Source organism: Hevea brasiliensis, chromosome 13 (assembly GCF_030052815.1).
Source record: "Hevea brasiliensis isolate MT/VB/25A 57/8 chromosome 13, ASM3005281v1, whole genome shotgun sequence".
Lineage (NCBI taxonomy): Eukaryota > Viridiplantae > Streptophyta > Magnoliopsida > Malpighiales > Euphorbiaceae > Hevea > Hevea brasiliensis.
Window position 1 is genome coordinate 51,951,090 of NC_079505.1, and position 6,280 is coordinate 51,957,369.

Here is a 6,280-nt window from a genome sequence, read left to right on the forward strand (position 1 = left end):
TGATGATATTTTGGTGTACTCAAAGAATGTAGAGGAACACGATAAAGCACTCAAGGATAGTATTGCAAACTTTGAAGGAGAAGTAGTTGTATGCCAAACTATCGAAATGTGAGTTTTGGCTAAAGGAGATTACATTTTTGGGGCATATTGTATCTGCAGAGGGTTTCCAGGTGGATCCTAGCAAAGTAGAAGCCATTCTTAATTGGAAGCCACCTAGAAATGTCACGGAAGTTTGGAGTTTCCTTGGTTTAGCCTGGTATTACCAAAGGTTTGTGAAGGGATTCTCCATGCTAGCATCTCTACTGACCAAGCTACTTAGGAAATATGTAAAATTTCAGTGGACTGATCGGTGGCAGGAAAGTTTTGATGAGTTAAAGAGGCGTTTAACTGAAGCTCCAGTCTTAACCTTGCCCAGTTTGGGTAAGGAGTATACCATATACAGCGATGCTTCTCATAACGGATTGGGCTGTGTGTTGATGCAAGATAGGAATGTCATTGCTTATGCTTCACACCAGCTTAAACCGCATGAGAGGAATTATCCTACGCATGACTTGGAGCTGGCAGCCATTGTCTTTGCCTTGAAGATCTGGACATATTACTTATATGGGGAGAATGTTATATATACACAGATCATAAAAGTTTGAAGTACTTGGGCACACAAAAGGAGTTAAATTTAAGGCAGAGGAGATGGTTAGAGCTGATAAAAGATTATGATTGTTTGATAGACTATCAGCCTGGAAAAGCTAATGTTGTAGCTGATGCTTTAAGTCGTAAGACTATGGCTGGTTTGAGGGTTTCTCCATTATCCATGGTGCATGAGTTAAGGGCATTGCATGCTAATTTGGAGATTAATGAAGATGGGCAGATGGTAGCTACTTGGCAAGTGAAGCCAATGCTAGCAGAATAAATTAAACCAGTTGAACAGAAGGATGATAAGTATATGAAGTTGATAGAAGAGGCTTGGGATGGCAAGAAACTAAAATTGTCAGTAAATGATGAGGGCTTGTTGTTATATAAGGGTGAAATGTGCATTCTTGAGAATGTTAAACTGAGGCAGACCATTTTAAAGGAAGCACATGATTCACCTTTTGCAATGCACCCTGATGAAACCAAAATATATAGAAGTGTGAATGAGCACTATTGGTGGAGAGGAATGAAGAAAGACATTGTAGAATATGTTGCCAAATACCTAACTTGTTAGCAAGTAAAGGCAGAACACCAAGTGCCTACAGGATTGCTACAGTCATTGCCAATTCCCAAGTGGAAATGGGAAAGAATCACTATGGATTTTGTGACAGGATGATACACTTGAATTGTATAGATGTTTTTGTCGACACCATATTTTGGCCGATCCCTGAAATCAATAAACTTTGAAGCCGATCCCCAACACAGTCTCCCTTTGCCAACTAACCACATTTCCGATCTCTCCTCAAAAGGAATCTAATCAATACTAAGTTTCCATATCATCTAAAGCCTCACCGATCTCTCAAACTAATTGTCAAATCCACTGACCAGTCAATTACATTCCCGATCTTTCTTGTTAAACGAGATTGAACAAACATTAGGCCTTCGTGCCACCAGTTTTATTGCCGATCTCTCATTTAAAAGTTTGGGAATAATAGGGTTAAGGTTTCGATCCGGTTTAATAATGATCCCGACCTTAAGTGATCAAGTCAAATTTCCAATTTTAATCAAGTCCCGTTTAGCGTTGGTTCCCTGCCGATCTCGTGCTTATTGTGTTTTCTGACCTCTTACACTTAGATCAATAATCACTTTTATTTGTTGTTTTAATATGCTCAGACAATCAAGTACTTAGGCAATTTAGAGATTTTCCGATCACATCCATTCATTAAACAAAATGGGAATTTCCATTTTATTTAAAATTTGTATAAGTCATTCGGCTGGAGGATCACCCCTAGCCTGATCTACATTTTGCTCACTTCCTCTCTCACCCTCAGCCTCCTCCTCACTATCCTCACCCTCATCTTGGGGAGCCAGATCTACCATCCAAGAGAAGTCCTCCTCGGGATATCGCTTCTTGAGCTCAGCCAAGAGATCCCTGTGAGCATTCACATAAGCGCTGGCCTTCCTTGTCACCGCCTCTTGTTCTTTTGCTTTGAGCTCCTCAGTGAGCTGAGCAACTTCACTGGCCCGGAGCGCCTGAACTTCTTCAAGAACATGATCTCGCTCGGCCAGAACATGAGCTTGCTTGGCCAGCTTATCCTCCTAGAACTTCATACGCCCTTCAATTTCAGATATGTAGTTCTGAGCGGATGAGAGTTGGGATCGGAGGGAAGCCACTTTATGACCTATCTTCTCGACCTTCTTACCCAGGCGGTGAGCCTTCTCATGGACAATGTGCTGGTTCACCAAGCACTCCACGTTCAGGCTCATAGATCGGGTAAGGATGTCATCAAGATTATCCAGAGATAGCCTATCCCGATCCTCCCGAAGGCAGATGGAGGACCCCAAGACTTTAGCAAAACCCGGGTTCTCTCGAACCGTGCGGTTCTTCTCCAACGAATGGATCAAGATTTGGGCACCGCGGGAAAGGGTCCTTACAAGAGGTTGGGAAGGACCCCCTTCCGCACTCGAAGCGATTGGAGGAGGTAGAGGCGGCTCTTCTTGGCGAGGAGGAGATCGGACCACTTCTATGACCGACGGTCTCGAGGGTTGAGACGAGCCTCCTTGCATCTCCCTGGGATCATGACTGGGCATTTGAAGCAGCTCGGAACATTTCATCTCCTGCACTTTCCGGGAGACCTCCCTCTTCCGCTTGCGGCTCTCCTTGGAAGCTTCGCCGCTTGCCATACCTGCACAAAGAAGAGGTCAGTGAGATCGCTAAGGTCCAAAGATTTGAGATATAGAAAACACCGATGCCAAGGTCAGAGAGCTGAAGCCCGCAATCTTCGCCAGTGATTAACTCCATTGTCCAGTGATGCAGTTCGGCAGTCACTGCATCCAAACAAGAGAACTTCTCTCTGGCCGCCTGATCTTTCAGCTCCATCACCATCACGCCTTCTTCCCTATTTAGGGAGATGCGCTTCGGAAGTGAGGGGCCCTGGTGCAGCCAGCTGCGAGGGAAGCCCTCAAAGCCATTCGGAATTTTGCTCCTCAGAATAAAGAGGCGGTTCTTCCAATTCTTCAAGGAGGAAGGAAGATCGGTAAAGAGCCCACAATGTGGCTTCGCCTGGAAGAACTAATACTCGTCGTCCTTTTGACGAGTTAATCTATGTAGTTCGGTGAATACCTTAGCTGTAGGACGGAGTCCCTTAGCTCGGCAGAGGCCTCTGAAGGCTACTAGGATCCGCCACGAGTTCGGGTGAACTTGGGCGATGCACACTTGATGAAATTTTAAAACTTCCTTGAAGAAGTCATCAAGGGGGAACCATAGCCTGGCCTTTAATTGTTCTTCGTATACCATGATCATATCGTTCTCCTCGAAGAAATGATCGGAACGAAGATCGCTGTGACACTTAATCAGCTCGTATGAATCAGGCCGGATGTTGTACTCCTGGCTGAACGACTGCAGGTCGGTTTCTTGCAGGATTGATGGCAGCTCATCCATGGGAAGATTTTCTCCCCTTGAAGAAGGTACATGCCTTGATGGTGCTGCTTGCCCCTGAGCTGGAATGGAGACCCTAGGAGGTTCAGGTCGCACGCTTGGTCCGACCACCTCCACTTCATCAGACGACCACGAGATCTGAACGGAAGGGGGGCTTGCCGCTCTCTGACCCTCGGCGCTGCTCATTTTCAAAGGAAATAGAGAATTTAAACTAAAAGGAGGATCAAAACCCTTACCGGAGCTTGATCAGTGTCGGAAGAACCTGAAAAATCAAGAGAATTTTGGAATCACTCGCGGGATGCTAAAAATGACATAAGAGAGCAATTGGCTGACCCATCCCCTATTTATACCCATCTTAGCATTTAATGCTCACAGTGTTCCAGGCGGTGCATCGGTTAGCGGGATTCGCCAGCTTTTCTGACACGTCTCACGAATATTCCAGAAATTCCATAATAAAAGGGATCGGCTAGTTACAGATTGGTGAATTAAGGCGGATCAGTTAAGGGTTGTTTAGTTAGGAACCAGATCGAATAAACACATCAGAGATCGGAAAATAATCAATGCGATAATAATAAAAATGATAGTTGTCAAAATAAAATTTTATTTCCGAAAAGGTCGGATTACATCATTTGGGCGATCTCTAGAGATCGGATTACATAAAGGTCGAATTACATCATTTGGGCGATCTCTAGAGATCAGATTACATTAAAGGTCTGATTACATCGTAGGGGGGATCTCTAATAAAGACCTATGTCAAAGCCTAGTCTCGTGGCTAAATCAAAAGATGTGTTTGATCAGGAGACGGGCCAATGACATCGGATAGATGTACAGCTTAGATGGGGTGATTATGACACTCATGAGGATGGAGAGTCATCTCCACTGTCATCGACCAGAACCGAGCTGTAGTCGGGACGCCCAATGTGGTAAGGAGCCAAATGAACTTCAAGGCGATCACCGGTTAAGGGAATATTAGCGCCTTTCTCGCCCAAATCGATTCGCGATTATATCGGTCAAACGATTCGAGATCGACACGATCGAAGTCCTCGATCCAGATCGGTAAGTTAGTCCGGTTCTCTCACTATCATCAAATGAGGTTATCATAATTCTCTGATCACTGGGATCGTAAATTTTCAGTCGGGGAATAAAAAAAACAATCGGAAAAAGATTAAAAGCCACTATCATGGCCGGGACTACTGCCGGAGCAGTTAGAACAGGAACTGTGAAAAGGAAGAGGAGAAAATCAAATGCGGGGGGCTTCCCGGTTGAAGGTATATATATAGGAAAAATTCGAGCATTTATTGCAAGCAGAAAACGAAGCGGATGCCTCGGAAATCGAAGGAGTAAATGTTTTGACTGAGTCGAACCAAAAAGAGGAAAAGACCAGAGCAGAAGAGATCGGAAGAGAGGAGCCCGGCATGAGAGATAGAAAAAGGATCATGTTGGAAAGACCGGAAAGGAGGGGAGGTCGGAAAACAAAGGGAATAAGACAACTTCCGCTAGCTGTCGTCATAATCAGAGCCGAGGTAGTTAAAGCGTTGCAGACGAAATCTCCACCGCACGCCCAGAATCGCCCGCATTACTGACATGCGCCAGAGTATGTCATGACAGTGCTGTACATCCTAATCTCCACCGTTAATCTTACTTGTAAGGATGAGCTCGGAGCCCTTGGATTAAAGAAGAAGATGACAAGACCAGCGCCTTTCACTCCTAGCCCTCGGATCACTCTTGACAAGAAAATTTTGGGCCGTCAGATTAGAAGAGAGAAAGGACAAATATTTTGGAAGGGATCTCAGCCGTCCGTTCTGATTCTCTTTAATTCCCGAGCCTCAGATCATGTCCTTTAAAATCTTAACCCTCCATCTCCCTCAAAACAAATCCTGACCCTTCATGGGGAGCACCCAGTTCCTATAAATACTTGCATGAAAACTGTTCAGAGGAGGACAGAAAATAGTGAATATAGCGAAAGGACTCTGAAACTTAATTCAGTTCATTACTCTACTATTTTTGAGCTTTTATAAGAAAAACTTTTGAAACCAGTTTTCTGAAGTATTTTCATGCAAAGGGATTTTTGAATACTGAAACTCTCCATTTTCAGTTCGATTCATTATCCGGTGACACTCTTACTTTCTGTCTTTGTTATCTTTATTTCCACTCCTATTGTTCAAGCTCAACTTCATTCAAACTTGGTTATCCTTTTGACTTGACTACATTTTAGCAAAGAATCCTTCATTTCAAGGTGAACCTTAGTCCTCCGGCTATCAACCCGCAGTCCTATTACGTTTTGTGATTCCGTACTTAGTTCAATAGATTCGGCTTCCTACAAGTGAGTGCTTATATCGCTGCTTCATCAAGTGTTCGCTTTATTTCACGTATTTCCTTTATTTTTATGTTTGTAATTTTCACCAAATTTATATTGCGTTAAAAAATGCGAAGAAGGTTATTCCCGAGTTTATTTCTTCGATAATCAGTCCATTCTTTTTGTTAATCTTCGTTACTTCTGAATGCAAGAGTTCTAGTACCGAGTAGCGTATAAGTAGTTGGATAAAATATAGGTAACTGTATCTTAAGCGTTTCTTTAAAAATGGAAGGTCTGAATAATAAGTCAGTAAAATAGTAAAGTTGAATCACTAGGCTAACATAGAAGACGATTGGGTAAGACGCCATAAGGCAGAATAAAACCAAATCTCAGATAAATAAATGGAACAGATCAGGTAT